Below are 17,540 nucleotides of genomic sequence, written 5' to 3'. Positions count from 1 at the left end.
ACAATTGATTTCTTATAACTTCCCCATGTGTTCCAAGGCTCTTTATAAATGCCCCTATGCCAGCCACTGACCTGGGAGCTCAGCTTAAGAGAGATTATAAAATTAATACACGTATATATCTCACATCCCTCTGCCCTCTAGCAGTTCTCTTGGAGTTCAGTGCTTGCTTTTTAGCATGAATACAAACAGGAATTAGTAATATTTTTCAACTTTTGAGAAATCATATTCTAATGAATACGGTCTCAGTTTGTTTTCCACGCCACCATCTTAGTTAGTCCCTTTGGGCCTTTGGGCTGCTATAACAAAATACCTTAGATTGAGAAGCTTATGAACAACAGAAATTTGTTTCTCACAGTTCTGGAGGCTGGGAAGTTCAAGCTCAAGGTGCCAGCAGATTAGGTATCTGGTGAGGGCTAAGTTCTTGTTTCACAAAAGACACCTTCTCGTGATAGGAGGTGCTCCCTCGGGCCTCCTTTATAAGAGTACCAACCCATTCATGGGAGCACCACCACCCTCATGACCTCATCACCTCCCTGGGGCCCCAGCTCTTAATACCATCATCTTAGGGGTTGGATTTCAACAGACATATTTTGGAGGAACATGAATATTCAGACCATAGCACTCATTTTGCAAGACATAATTTTTAAAAGGTCTGCAATCATGTAGATCTTTGTAATACCACATCCAAAATAAAGACTATTTGTTCTTAAAAAAAATCTTTTTCAGAATGTTCTTAACTCTATTTTTTAAAAAAAATTGGCGGCCATAAACAAGATTGTTATATTCCCATTGTGACTTATTTCTTTAGTTACTATATACATTCAAGCATTCACTTATTTTGACTATTTAGATAGAATAATGGAAGCAATACATGTTTACTTCAGAGCTGGAAATACGGCAAAAATAGTGTGATGTCATCTTTTTTGGTTCTAAAGTATATACTGAATACATGAATCCAGAAGAGCATCAAGAAAATCTCTCAGTTTCTCACATAACTTAGTAAAGAGAATTTTAAAATAAGACTCACCTTTTTAGATCTATTAAGCTGAGTCACATATTATAAAGACAAGTGGTTTGCAACAGAATGTTCTTTAGTCATATCACTTTCCACAGCCCTTTTATGGGTTGATATTATTAGAAAATTATCTCTTAAACTTTTCTGTGCAATGAAATCTACCATGGTATCATTAAAAATGTACATTCCATGGAATCTTTTAATTCATTTAAAGATTAACTCTCCAGTTTCAGGATGGGGATAGTTGGAAAGGATAAAATGAGAAGGTGGTTATTCTGTAGGAAACCCACTTCTCATTCCAGTTCTCCATATTGGTGGAGACACCATATTTAGCGTCTTGGAATAACTTCATCACCCCCCACCCCCAAAATATCCTCCTACCTGCTACAGCCTTCTCTCAGAGAAAAGCTGGGTTCCTGAGGAGGAGAGCACCCGCCAATAATGACCTTATTTTGGACAATTGGAGTTGGGGGATGTGGGCTCATCCTAACTGCCTGAGTTTTACCCACATACCTTAATATCAAGACTGCCAGTCTGTATCTCCTGCCTATATACACAGAACTCCTTCAATGTATGAGAGAATTTTGTTAGAAAACCATGGAGAGAGATCTATATACAATCAGAGAGTATACGCCAGCTGCCTGTTAAGAAAAGAAAAAACAAACCTAATCTTTTATTTGTAAACAGAAACCAATCCCAACATATACAAGAGAGGAAAGATAAAATTAAGAATAATAAAGATAACAATAGACATTGAAGGAAACATAAAATTTAAGAAGTAGAAGTACCTTTAAAAACATTCTAACTGATATCTCCTATGTGATTAAGTTATTACATCAATAAAACAGGAGCAGACTATAGTATTAATAAAAGTATTCACTAGAAAACAGAAAGAGGTCTTAGATATTCAAAGTATGGTTGTTATTTTCCTTTAAATCAACAATTTTGATAGAAGAAAAGCCAATGAAATCTATGCTATAGAGTAAAAATATACAAAGTTGAAAAAATTAAAACACATGGAGATTAATTACAAGAATCAACATCCATCTAACACGAGTTCTAGAAGAATAGAACATAAAAAAATAGATGTTAAGTGAGAAATGATCCACATTATTGTGGAAGAAAACATCCATGAGCTAAATAAATTGAGAACCTTCCATGGATTATCTAGTAGAATGGAAAAATGGCTCCCCACACTTAGACACATCCTCATGACCTTTCAGGAAAAAACTTTAAAGCTTTCAGAGAGAAAAGCAAGTAACCCAATGAGAACAAAACCCAGCTGGCATTTGACTTCTCATCAGCACCACTGAATATTAGGAGATAACGAAGCCTTCACAGTTCTGAGAAAAGTGATTGTGAACCTAGCACTCGGTCTCTAGCTACACCCGCTCAGGTGTCAGGGGAAAAAAAATAAAGCCATTTTCAAACAAGGATTGGAAAAATGAAAAGTGCAGCTAAGAAAATGATTAAAAGAACGGTGGGCTTGGATCAGTAGGGTCATGAAAAGGAAACACCAGAGTAACTGTGTAGCAGACCTGAAAAGTGATCAAAGGGCCAAAGAGAATGTCTTCTAATTTAATGAACTGGACCATTCAGGACCTGGATGGCCCTAGGAATTAGGGGGAGGCATACAACTGTCTTCATGTCAACAGAAAAAGCTGCAGTTGAAACTAGTATAACCTCTGTGGAAAGCAATATGGAGATACCTTAAACATTTACAAGTAGACCTACCATTTGATCCAGCAATCCCATTATTGGGCATCTCCCCAAAAGAATAAAAGACATTCTATAATAAAGACATCTGCACCCGAATGTTTATAGCAGCACAATTCACAACTGCAAAGATGTGGAAACAACCCAAGTGCCCATCAATACATGAGTGGATTAATAAAATGTGGCATATGTATACCATGTAGTACTACTCAGCTATAAGCAATAATGGTGATATAGCACCTCTTGTATTTTCCTGGATAGAGCTGGAACTCATTCTACTAAGTGAAGTATCCCAAGAATGGAAAAATAAGTACCACATGTACTCACCATCAAATTGGTTTCACTGAGTATCACCTAAGAGCACATTTAGGAATAACATTAATCGGGTATCAGGCAGATGTGGGGGGAAGGAGGGGATGGGTGTATACATACATAATGAGTGTGATGCGCACTGTCTAGCGATGGACACGCTTGATGCTCTGATTCAGGGGTGGGGGGACAAGGGCAATATACGTAACCTAAACTTTTGTAGCCCCATAATATGCTGAAATAAATAAATAAATAAGAAAAAGCTGCAGTTGAGAAAGTGAATGACAAATGACATAAACATTGCTCCTGTAAAAGCCACACTCCGCTTACTGAGGCTGAGAGGTTCAGTGCAGGTGGTGAGGGGATGACAGCTGACTGTCCTCACCAAATAACAGCTAAATTAATTGGGAACTTGCCATGTGCCAGGCCCTTGCTAAGTATTTTTAGTGGATTTTCTCATTTAATCCTCCCAACAATCTTATAAAATAGGCATTGCAACTCTTCCTACTGCACAGATGTACTGAAGAGTCTAGATATAACACCTAAGGTTAAGGTATTAAGAAAAATAGATTTAAGTATATTATTTATAGTTGTTATATTGTGATCAAATAAGAAACATACATTTGATCTCTGCCCCTGGTGTCTGGTATACAGCTCCTAAAACCCTTGGAATCTGTGCAGTGATAAGCATGTCTTTTGCTTAAAAATGAGATTATTGAAGGCTAACAGGCCCTAGGTAGCTTCAGGATGGGGGTGGTTACCAAGGGAACCAAGCCTGTGATCAGAGGAACTTTCAGCCCTGTCCCTGGACCTCTGGAGAGGGGCTGAAGGTTGAGCGATCATCAATGGCCAATGATGTTATCAAACATGCCTCTGTAATGAAGCCTCCATATACCCCAACAGCACAGCATTTGGAGAGATTCCAGGTTGACAACTGCATGGAGGTGCCAGGAGGGTGGTGTGTGCCCAGAGAGGGCATGGAAGCTCTGCACCCCTGTCCCCATACCTCACCCTATGCATCTCCTCTTCATCTGTTTCTTTTATAACATCTTTTATAATAAACCAGTAATTGTAAGTAAGCGTTTCCCTGAGTTCTGTGAGTTGTCCCAGCAAATTAATCAAACCCAAGTATGGGGCCATGGGAACTCGCTTTGTAGCTGGTTGGTCAGATGTAGAAGTGACAACCTACTACTTACAACTGGTGTCTGAAGTAGGGGGTAGTCTTGTGGGGACTGAGCCCTCAACCTGTGAGATTGACACTATCCCTGGTAGATGGCATCAGAGTTGAACTGAATTGTAGGATACCTAATTTGTTTCCACTGGAGAATTGCCTCATGTGTGTGTGTGGGGGGGGAATCCCCCCATATCTGGTCACAGAAGTGCTCTGTGCTGAGTGGGGTATGAAAGTAGGAAAACCACTCTAGTTTCTCCTATCTGTACTAGAGTTACAACACCAAGTAATAAATGGATCATTTATAAGAACAAAACCCCCTCTAGAAGTGGAAGAAATAGAACAAGCATCCTAAATACCTCATATTAAGACTTCCTATCAGGGAATCAATATATACTGTTTCAAGCTGACAGATGAAAAGGTAGAAGTTTATGCACATCACCTGTGTATTATTATGGGGCAACCACAAGAACTAAAAACAAATGGGAAGAGATTGAGGCTCTAGTTGGGGGAGGAGATATTTATTTTATATATTATCATCTCTGTACTATTCAAATTTTATTAGTAATATATTTTTTAATTTTTTTATTTTTATTTCAGAATATTACAGGGGTACACACTTTTTGGTTACATAATTTGCTTTTGTACAGTTTGAGTCACAGTTATAAGTGTGCCCTTCACCCAGTTAGTGTGCATTGTACTGATTAGGTATGAATTTACCCATCCCCACCTCCCCACTCCCACCTACTTAACTTCCCTTGTACATATGTATACGTAAGTGTTGACTGATTCGTTCCAACATCTTTTTAAAAACTTTGGTCAGGATATGTTACTCCTCACAGAATTCTCCAGTGGCATCCAAGCTCCTCAGTGCAAAACTACATGTTACATTTCTGATAACAATTCTGTAAGCATACAAGTGGGCAGCAGTGGGACTAGCTGAGCGACAGTGGTGGCGTGTGGAAATCGAGGGACCCCTGTTTACCATGTCTGTGTGCTCTTTTGAGAAATGTCTATTCAGGTCCCTTCCCCATTTTTTAATTATTTTCTTGCTATGGAGTTGAGTTTCTTATGCTTGGATGTTAACCCATTATCCGATGTATGGTTTGTCTGCAAATATTTTCTCTCAATCCATACCCTGTCTCTTTCCTTTGTTGTTTTCTTGTTTTGTTTTTGTTTGTTTTTATTTTGTTTTTGTTTGTTTGTTTTTGTTTTGTTTTTGCTGGACAAAAGCTTTTTAATCCGATGCAATCCCATTTGTCTACATTTGCCTCTGTTGTCCATGCTTTGGGGTTCACATCCAATCATCATCCAGACCAATGTCATGGTCTGTTTCCCCTCTGTTTCCTTCTAGTGGTTTTACAGTTTGAGGTCTTAGGTTGAACTCTTTAATCCATTTGGGGTTGATTTTTGTATATAGTGTTAGATAAGAGTCTAATTTCTGCTGTTTGGGGAGAAGCTTCCAATTATCCAAGAACCAGGAGAGAAAAGTTCTGGAAGCCTAGGCCAACTCAGCTCAGAGCTCTACAGGTGATGCCTCTTGCCCACCCCCCTCCTCCCATTTCCTTCCCCACAAACCCTGTGTCACGCTCAATATCTGTAGGCATTTGAAGAGACTTTGAGCCTTAACATGACATCATTGTTTTTGTGTCTGTTTTGTACTTTCTCTAATCAGTAAGCATATATGTGAGTCAGTGTGTGTGTGTGTGTGTGTGTGTGTGTGCATACACAGATCTCCATCTCAATTATCTATCCATCATCTATGATCTCTCTATCATTCCTTCCCTCCCTCCCTCTCCCTCTCCTTCCCCTTCTCTCTCTCTGTCTCCCTCGTCTACACATGCCCATAAGAAGGTGATGTGCAGGCCGTCCATCAAAGACTGGCTTTAGGGGCTGAGGCAGCAATGCAGGTAGAGAAGTCTCCTAAAATAAAAACCCTGGACTCTTTAGCATAGTAATGGGGAAGCACATGAACTTCTACTGCTGAATTCTTCACAGAAAGCCCTGGACATGGTCATCTTTCATCTAGGTTGCATCATTTTGATTGCATGTCATTATCAGTGGCCATGTTATTATTGTGCAAGACGACCATCTCAAGAGAGATTTCACTGTCAACAAAGGACTGTGTTTATACTCCAGTAGGAGTCTGGACAGTGACACATTCTACCCCAAAACAAGTTAGAGTGCAGAGAACTCTTCTTTTTAAGGGAGCAAAGCGCACTGTTTTTCTGAGAAGATCTATAAGTTGATACTTTACCTTACAAATAATAATAATAATAATAATAATAATAAAGAAATACTTCACAGAAGATTGCAACTATGGACTCATTCTGTTGTCAAATGAATTACTGCATCTGATTAGCTTTCCAGTAACACTTGGAGTAGAGAAAATGTTGGCAAAATAATAAAAATTTGGCAGCCCAGAGATTTAAACATTAGCAGCCATTCAGAAACAAACAGAGGCAACTTAGTACAACCGAGAATTCTTTGATCTAATTACTTCCGCTAGTAAACCCTATCATTTTTCTTGCCACTGATTTATTTAGTTGCACAGCATGAGCTCAATTAATTTCTATTTACTAAGAGGTCGTGTACATTCATATCTTCACTACAAATATTTTGAGATGCCTAACAACTATGCAATACTTTGTTAACCTCTTGGTATCCGAAATTACCACATATACAAACAAATTACATATACAAGACTTGGTATGTAGAAGGTACTCAGTAGAGTTTGTTTAAACAATATGATATAATTGAATCATATCAATTACATAGACTATCCAATGAATAAACATAAACAGATTAAATGTCATGCCATGCACACAATTATAAACATGTGAATAATTACATTTTTTGAATAAAAAGGAGCAAATATGTAATAACTGAGTGTTACTGAAATTCCAGATCACTACCAAGGGATCTGTAGTTTTCCCTTTTTGTATATTTGAACTATAAGTTCTCACCAAAGCATTCTCTCTAATTTCTCCTAAGGAAGCAATACTTGCAAACAGAACTGGTGGAGCTGACAGTTTACTCTTTCTCTAGGTCTTGAAGATAATCAAAAGGTTAGGCACGGACTAGGATTCAAGCTCCCAGTAATTATCTAGGTACCAGTGGAAATCAGATGATAAAGAAATATACTTAATACATCACAATACTTGTTTTCCTAACTCAACCGAATTCATCCTCATCTTCTAAATTTTGTTTTGCAGACTCAGAATCATCCTATGGCCACTGTATCTGAACCTACTCCATCAACAAAGTAATCTGATATTCAGTCTTAGCTATAATTCCTGCCAAGTTGAATTGCTTTACATTTTCTTACCCCTTTCTCTGGCATTCTTAAACAAAATACTCAGGAGAAAGGATTCTGTGCACAGCAATGAGCATTGTCGGACAAAAGGAAGAGGGCAGTATCTTTCTTCCTGTTTATTCTGGGCATTTTATTTATTTTCAATTTGTTTTATCTTAAATATTCAACAAAGCCCCTATGGAAACTGTGAGATATGTATTGAAAGTAAGAAGGCAGAGGAAATCACCAGTTGAAGAAAAAGTCTCATTCCAAAAATAGCCCGGCATAGTTACTACACACTTGGTTTCTAATAGCTACATGCACTTAGGTTCAAATCCCAACTCTGTCCCTTCCAAGCCACACAATCTGCAAAACACACGTAATCATACTGCATATCTCAGAGGATTGGTGAGAAAAGCAAATGGATAGCAATAAGTAAATGTCAAGTTCAGAGCATTTGCAGCTTGGTGCCTAGAAAGCAATCAACACATAGCTATTGTTACTCAAAAAAAAAAAAAAAATAAGTTTTTGGAACACAGTTTACTCTTTCCTTCAAACAAAATGTTATAAATGATTAGAATCCCCGGTTAGGCTACCATAGCCTATTCGACTTACAATGTTTATAGCCTGGCATTCATAGTGCTGTAAAACCAAACCACCGATTTAACAGCTCACCAGCTGTGACCTCCTGGAGTGTCTTAGCCAACTCCCATGCCCACACTTCCAAACCCAACTCTTCTAGAGCCTCTAGAAGTTTGGGGATGGGGGAGAACCCACTCTACCTGCCAGGGTTGTATCAGGGGATGTGTTCCTGGCTACACAAACAAAAACTCTGTGCTTTTCTCCTGGACACACTGGTACATGGGGGTGTGGCTTTGTAACACTGTGAATCAAGAAGGCTTCTGTTTGCCTGGGAGACTTTTGGAACTTGGCATCACTGAACAAAACAAGAGCTCAGAGCCAGACCCAGGAACACCCTGTTCCTTGAACAGTTTATTACTCTCTTTGTGCACAGGGCTTAAAGCATTGCAGAAAATCAATAACAGTTAATTAGCTTAAAGTTACAAAAGGCCCTTCATGATCTGGCTCCAATCTTCTCAACATGCTGTATTCCCTCGTGCTTCTGTGACCTGAGGCAGAGTGTTCCTTTGGTCTGAAATGCTCTCCTTCCCATTCTGTCCCTACATGCACAGAGTCTTCCTTCAAGACCTCCCCAGAGGCTTTGTCCTCTTGGAACCCTTTCCTGCACCCCCAGAAGAAGTCAGCCTCTCTGATGGGGCATCCACAGCCCTCTTCATCTAGCTCTGTCCTGTCACCATGCCATTACGCAGCAATTTCAGACTTTTGTGTGCACAGGAAGCATATGGACGCCTTGTGACCAGAGAAGATTCCCAGACTTCCCCCTCAAAGCCTGAGTCAATAGCTGGGGAGGAATTCAAGAGCCTGCTCTAGTAACAAGCTCCCCAGCTGGTTCTGCTAGAGGGAAAACCACAATGTGGGAAATCCTGAAAGCATGCAGGCAGTGCAGTGTCCGGGCATAGTAGATGCTCAATAAATGTTTGCTGTTAGAAGGGAGGGAGGCATTAAAATGGATATTCACCTATCCACAAACAAATGTTCATTGAGCATATACTAATTATATAAGCTCCCTATCAACACTAAGGTAGAGGTCATCAAAATCCAATATATAATACGAGGACAGCTACAAGAAATCAATGGAAACAAAGGTACCTAAGACTTTCCTATCACCCTACCACCAAGGCAGTCAGAATTAGAATCTGTCAGCCCCTTTCCCAGGCCAGTGGTTCTCAACTTTGCTCATTAGAATCACTGGAATCAGCTTTAAACATACCAAAGTTCTAATCCCCATCCCCATAGCTTCTGAAATTGTGTCAGGATTTTTAAAAGCCCCCCTCCCGGGTGATTCTCATGCGTGGCCAGGCTTGAGAATCACAGCTGTAGGCTCACACGGCACACAGCTTGCACCTCTCTCCCGTAACTCTTACTTTATCCTGCCTCACTTTACCAAATCTGTTCACCGATCTCCCTCTCTCACCTCTCACCAGATTCTAAGCTTCTTAAAGCCAGAGATTAAATCATATTCATCTTTTATTTCCCTAGAGCACCCATGACAGGAATCTACACCTATTAGCAGGGCAGTAAAAGTTTGTGGAATGAATGAGTGAAGATGCCACTGTAGGAGGCTTGGATCTCAACAACCATGAGCTGGACCAGACAGACATTTCAAGAAGCTCTGACCCACAGTGTGAAACAAGACACTGTAAATGGGGGATTTAAAAAATAGTAACGAGGAACACAGGGATCCCTGGACCACTGGAGGAGTCTAAGAACTCTAAAGTTGCATCAGGCTGAGCACAGAACAGCAGGTACAAACCACAGGATGCTCTTTATGTGCCCAGCATGGGAGAACTCCTGCCTATCAGCTACTTGAACTAGACCCACAGCTCCAGTCTGCAGGTCAGCACCACGGACAAGGGCATCTAAGGGCAGGAGCCATAAGCCAGCACCAAAGGAAATGCGGGGCGGGACGGGGCGTTGGGGGGAGGTCTGTGTGCTCAAATCGCCAACCAGCGCTGTGTTCTTTTACTCCCCAAAAAACTAAACACAAAGGAGACTTTTTTGCTACTTTTGAGAAGGACGACTATCAAATTCTTACTGGTAAGACCTTTGCACAACAGTAAAGGATCATTTGCTACTGACGTGACAAATCTAATTTAAATAATAAAACACTATTGTTTCTGGACCTGTTATAAATTTGCAAATTGCTAATCTTTTTTAAAAGCATTTTTTATTATCGCTTTAGAAAATAATCATATACACTACTTAAAATTTTTTCTTAGTAGACCCTGAGGGTTTAACTGAAAAAAAAAAACAAAAAAGAAAAACTCAAATATAATTAGGACAATGTAAAAGAATGTTGAGTCTAGATAGACTGACTCTCACCACAAAATTAGGGTTCAGGTGAAAGTTAGATGAGGAGGCTGAGGTTAACACACTAGCACACTAGCCAGTGCAAGAGGCAAGGACACAGTAACTAATATCAGGTAATCAAATATGAAATGTCCAATATCCTTAAGTATTAAGTTTGATAGTTGATATCTCTGACATTTCACTTTGACACTCTTGTTTTATTTTTATCATGAAGGTACATCCTCAGTCTTGCAAACACACATTTTGGCTTGTGATTATCTTTCAAATTTTTTTAGAGCAATTTTTGTGAAACCATGGATAAGTCAAAACTTCGTGTTATTTTCAAATGTGGGTTCCATTTGTGGAACCAATGCAGCGCAGACAGCTCGAAGTATCAATGAGGAGTTTTGGAAGGATGTAGCTAATGAACACACAGTACGTCAATGGTTTGAGAGGTTCTGTTCTGATGATTTTAATCTTGAAAATGAGCCACATGGGCAACCTGAGACCAAGGTGGGTAATGATGAGCTGAAAGCTGTAGTGGAAGCAAATCCATCTCAATCTACACATGAATTAGCAGCAAGGTTTGACATTACAATTCCAACAATATTGGACCATTTGAAACAAATTGACAAGGTAAAGAAGCTGGATAGATGGGTTCTGCATGAATCAAACATCAGAAGAGAAACTGGAAGCTTGCCTTTCTTTGCTGTCACGACATAAAGGCAAACCATTTCTACACCATATTGTTATATGTGATGAAAAATGGGTTCTTTTGACAATCGCAAGTGTTCAGCACAATGGTTGGGTAAAGATGAAGTGCTGAACTACAGTCCAAAATTGAATATTCATCAAAAAAAGCTAATGGTGTCTGTTTGGTGGTCTAGCACCAGTATTATCCACTACAGCTTCATGAAACCTTGTCACTCGATGACAGCAGATGTCTACTGCAACCAACTGGATGAAATGATGAGGATGTTTGTGATTAAGCAGCTGAAATTGGTCACTAGAGACAGGCCAATCCTCTTGCAAGACAATGCTCAACCACATGTCACACAAACAACGCTGCTCAAACTATAGAAGCTGGACTTGGAAACTCTCTGTCATCCACCGTATTCACCAGACCTTGCACCGACTACCACTTCTTCCAGGCTTTGGACCACTTCTTGCAAGGAAAAATATTCAATTCTCAACAAGCTGTGGAAAATGTCTTTCGCAATTTCATCACTAGTCACTCTCCAGACTTCTTTCCTGCTGGCATAAAGAAGCTACCATTAAGATGACAAAACTGTGCATAGTTTAGTCGTACACTTTGATTAATTTTACTCCTTCTTATTTGAGATATAATAAACTATACTTTTGACTCAAAATTGGACATTTCATATTTAATGACCTTAATAATTTTTGAACTCTGTGTACCAGAAACTAGGCTGGGTATTTCTCATTAATCTCATTTCATCTCCATCACAGTCCCCCCACACCAAGGCTTTGCTATCTTTGTCTTGTCCATAAAGACACTAATTGTCAGAAGGGATGAACAACTTGTCCAATGCCATACAGCTCCTGAGAAACAAAGTCAGCTCCTGATCTCAGTCTGCCTGACTCTGAAGGCTGCATTTTAACCACTTTGCATGATGCCAGACCTGGGCACCATCACGCTGTTTTAATCTGTGGCAAATTGGATATTTCTCTTATCAACTACTTCCTAAAGGCACTGAAATCCAGAATTACACATAGATTATGCAGAGCTAAACTGTGGTCCATGAAAATCACTTTTATTTAAAGGAAAATTGAAGTTATCTCCTAATCAAATAATCATTCCTGCTGTGTGTAATAACTGGAAGGCGAGAGCTTGATATGTGGTTTAATAACCAAAAGCAACCTGAATTCAGCCTCATCAAAGCCAGGTAGACTTTTTATTGGTCAGATGCTCTTGTATTCATCACCATAATTCATATGTGTGTTCATCAATGTAGGTAACTTAGCATGCAAACACAAATGTACCTTCTAAGAATTTAAACCATTTATAGGGGACCCAAAAGATATGCAAAAGCTGACATTTTAATGTAGAAAAACTCAAATATAAGAAAACATGCTTTGTGTTAACATATAAGAGATAATGAGTTTTCATTTTTCTCCCTCCAAAAAGCATAGGATTACATTTTAAAGTACGTGTTCTACAATGATATATTAAGAGTGGAGGAAGGAAATCAGTTTAAAAGAAAAAACACAGACATTTTTTAATATCGCGTATGGAGTTTACAGACTGTGAATGTCAGAGACAAATAGAAACGGAAGATGAATTTGGGAACTGGAAACTTGATTCAGTGACCTGAGTCAGTCACTGATGAATTTCATGCATTTTACAGAATCCTGAGACCAACTCATGTGGAGCAGATGTTCCCGAGAACAGCTTAAACACTGCAAAAAATGGTAAAAAGTTAATGTACCTTCCAAATGGAACCTTGTTAAGGGGGGATTCTCTATCATATGCTGTCTGAACCAGGACACTTACGAGAGTGACAAGGATGCTGCTAATAAATATGCCAGGATCAATTAATGTAATCTGGAAGTGGCTTAGGAAAATTAGAGAGTATGTCACACTAAAAGATGACAATGCCCTACACACCCACAGGACCTTTAGTTAACCTTCACAGTAGAGACTACTGAACTTTCACCTGTGCATGTGCCTTCGTGCACAGTTTTCTCCTTTACATATCTTTATATATCTGCCCTAACCTTTATACATTGTCCCTCTTCATTCATATCCCGTCTACCTTTCTTTCTAGTTCCTTCTCTTCCTTTCCATCTCTCCTCCTTCTTTCCTTTTTCTCTTCTCTTTCCACAGCTCTCTCCTTCTTTCCCTCCTCGCCTTCGTAAGACAAAAATCTTTCTTCTAGACTCCGTATTGCCTCCATTCCCTCAAGCCCATCCCAACTTGCAGTTACCTGGGACTGAAACACAGTTTTTGATATTTTTGTTGAATACTTTTACATCCTTTGTTTAACTACAAAGTAGGTGAATGTTTTAAATTAATTTTTCTACAGATAAAGGCATTTTGGTAGGCAGTACCACCTGCCAAACCTGGAACCTGAGACTATGTTACATGACATGGCAGAAGGCACTTTGCAGATGTGATTAAGGGTATGGGTTTCAAGGGAGTCATCTTGCATTAACTGAGTGGGCCCAATCCATTTCCAGGAGCTCTTAGAAGTGGAGAACTTTCTCTAGCTAGGGGCAGAAGAGATGAAGGGCAAGAAGGGTTCAGGCTTCTGCTGGCTCTGAGATGGAGGGGATCATGTGATGGAGAGAGCCTCTGGGAGTTAAGGGTGGCCCCAGCTGAAAGCAGGCAAAGAAGCAGGACCTCAGTCCGACAACCACAAGGAACTGGACCTGAATGTGCCTGGAGGCAGATCTTTCCCCGGGGCCTCTGGCAAGGGACTCAGCCCTGCCAACACCTTGATTCTGCCCTCATGAGACTCCAAGCGGTGGACCCAGGTGAGGTATGTCGTACCTGGAGAACTGTGAAATGACACATGAATGTTTTAAGCCATTAAAGTTGCAGCCATTTGTTACAACAGCAGTAAAAAGTTAATACCAGTATAGATAAATTATATTCAACCCTGTTTAATTTGGGCATCCATGGATTAGTGACTCCTAATAAATAAAAAAGATTGCCTCCCTCATCTTTAATTTAGGCTAAATTTGGACACACGCTATATGTGCTAACGGATGTTTCAGTCATTGTCATGTTTTCAGATCAGAGGATAAACTTAGTGGTCTAGAGGGACTCATTCTCATTGTCACAGATGTCTATGGGGAGAAAACCCTCATTTGGCATTTTCTAATTATCTCTCTATCCTTGTAGGAGACTAAAGCAAAACATTTTGCTTTTTCAAGCAATCAAGGGACAAACTGTTCTCTGTCACATCACCAGAATGGAAGAAGAATTACCCCAAGTTTATAAATGGAACAAGAGGTTGGTAGGTCTGTGATGCCGAAACAACCTATTGATTCTGCCTATTGACTCAATTTATCAGTCCAATTGACCTTAAAAGTCTCACACCTCATAGCACAAAACAACATCAACAACAACCATTAAAACAAAATTTTTAAAAATGGTCAATTTTCTAGCGGCCGAAAAAATTCCTGTTTGTCTGCTCCCCACTGACGCAAATTCCTGCACACTCTGATACGTGTGTGTTCAAGATAATTCATTAAAATAAAAATGTACGTCTTGTTTCTACTACTGCGATAGGATCTAAAAAAAATAAGGCAAATTTTGCTCTCCTTTTTCTAGGTAGGATAGACTCTTGAGTTCTGAGTTTGGGACACCCAGAAATTTTAGGTTCATAAGCTGAAAATAGAAATTGCCAGAAACTTGCCATAACACTCTGCAGGCTTTGGAGTTTGTTACTAGCCAAAGAGATGGGTTAAGGCGAGATCTTTCCTGATGGGAAAAGGATGCAGTGACTATGGTTTTGAGTTTAGATGATGAGAATGTACTGGGGACTGGAGCAGGGAATGCAGTGAGCTGTGGGTCCTGTCCTCCTGCTTCTTATGTGTCGTCCAGGACATCTGATGGGATGGTCTGGGGTGCACGAGCCTGAACGCAAAGAGTGGGGCCCTTGGGTCATGGAGAACGACACCCACACCCACACCCCATGCAGTGGGAGAAGCACTTCCTCCCTTGGAATAGACCACGAGGGTTTGGACAACACGCATCTCAGCAGTGACCACGATGGCCTTAAGAGTTGGAGGTCCTTTCCCAATTTTTCTGAAATGCAGAACACGATGGGACTCTTGAGCCCCGCTCCATAAAGAGGCTTCCCTTAATGACTGATATTCGGTGTCAGAGGTTAAACCTAGCCAACAGGTGAAAACAGATTGAATTATATATAGAAACATAAAGCAATGCGGTGTTTTTGTATGTATAGGAGTGTTGTGGACCAAATTCATGCTGACTACATGTCTATATGTGGATGGGTAGATGGGGGGAGTATGGATAAAGAGAGTCGAAGAAATTAGCTATCCAAAGGAGTGTCAAGTGGGAAGGGCACTGCTTCCTCCTGTGTCTCAAGGCTTTCTCTGTCATCTGGTGTGCACAACAGACCTGCTACGGATGGTGGCTGTTTATCAGCTACATGTAAGACGGCAAAGAACCTTGGAAGACAGCCCAGGAAGGAGGGTTGCCTCCATGCGTCTGATAGAAAACACAAACCAGTGCTAACTTGAATTTGCAGTTTGCAGGCATCCTTTTTAGCTGGCCACTTCAGTTTTCTGCAGACTGTGCTATCTGAGCATGTAGCTTTATTCCTGTGACAATGTCCAAATCGGTTCCATCGTGATTCTGTTGCTGGGCAGGTTTGTGCTGCCAACGGAGTTGACTGGAATTGACACTTAAAACACCATGACTGTTTCTACTTCTAATATCTCCGATAATTCCAGGGATGCTACACTCAGGTAAACACACTGCCTGTAATACATCGGCTGCCTATTTATTCTCTTTCCATTAAATATCACACAAACACACGTGTGCACGTACACACACACGGATGCACACAGAGCTGCAAGAAAATTATGCCCATGAAGATATTTTATTAGTGGGAAGTCACAGCTGGCTTAACTTTCAAAAGTCAGGCAATTCTAACTTCCTCCTGCAACTTTATCTCACCCACACTGCACAAGCACACAGTGAAGCATGAAACCGAAATATGCAAACCAAGTATCTCTTGTACAAAGGGGACACATTCTTGCAGTGATGGTTTTTGCCATTCTTTGCTCTGTATCTTTAAAAGGACTTCCACCAGCAATGGATAAGTACTTCTTATCCATCTCTCTTCTACATGAGCTTTGTCCATACTCCAAACACTGGGCTTAACGAGAGTATTTCATGCTAATAACAAAGTCAGGGTAGGAAAAGAAAGGGAGAAAATTCTGGGATGCCACTCCCTTACTGCCCTGCCCTGTACCCCACTGCAGCCAGCCTGGCCACCAGCTGTCCCCTGCTACTAGAACCATTCCCAGCTTGGTGCCTTGGTGGATATCACTCACCTCCACTTCTTAACAACCCACATTTATCACTTCCCTAAAAGTCTGGACCAAAGCTCACCTCCTCCAGAAAATCTTTTTCTGATTTAATTGTCCCATTAGCTCTTCTAACATGTGGGCAATCAGTGAACAATAGAATATTTTGCCCTTGTGGAGAGGCAGCTTTAAAAGTGAGATGAAGCACAATTAATGTTAATTAGAGAGAGGCTGAATGACTGTTATCACAGGAAGCAGATTAGTCTTAGATGGGTAATCATAGAGTAGAACTGTATTTCATGGCATTAAATAAAGTTGTTGGAATTTAAAAAGAGCTATGGAAACCACAGAGCTGGTAGACCTCTGTCAATTTAATATGTGAGGCTCTGTGAGAGATGGAACATGGAATAGAAGAGAGAATGTTGAACTAGGAGTCAGAACACACAAGTGATTCAAAATTCTATGACTCAGTGTTTGCATAGTTCTCTACACAATTAAAAGATAGACTCTTTGAAAATGAGCTTTGTGGCTTTTCTTCCCCAGCATGCATGTATCCCATATAATGAAAAGTTGGACAACTGTCTACACATACCAGGCCCTCCATAAATATCTGTCAACACATATTTGGATAGATGACTGGATCCCAGAATCAGTTTTAGTGTTTTTAAAAAGAAATAGGCAGTTTCATAAATCTATAGCCTGCAGAGTTTAGAGAATTATAGAGACGATTTAGTCCAGAATTTTTATTTTACAGAGGAAGAAACAGAGGTCAGGAGGGCTTATTCAAGAGCAGAGTGCCAATAAACAACTCAGGGGGCACAGAATTCCTCCCAGGGCTCCACACAGTATATAAGGGGAAATCGGGTTCGAAAATTCAATATTATGACATAAAAACTTTCAAATCACCAGCAGAAATTGCCATTTACAATGGCATCATCAAGATATTAGGTAAAATAGGCTGGGCGCAGTGGCTCACACCTGTAATCCTTGCACTCTGGGAGGCCAGGGTGGGAGGATCGCTTGAGGCCAGGAGTTCAAGACCAGCCTGAGCAAGAGTGAGACCCCATCTCTACAAA

The sequence above is a fragment of the Lemur catta genome, chromosome 1 (assembly GCF_020740605.2).
Source record: "Lemur catta isolate mLemCat1 chromosome 1, mLemCat1.pri, whole genome shotgun sequence".
Taxonomy (NCBI): Eukaryota; Metazoa; Chordata; class Mammalia; order Primates; family Lemuridae; genus Lemur; species Lemur catta.
This window is presented reverse-complemented; position numbering follows the sequence as displayed.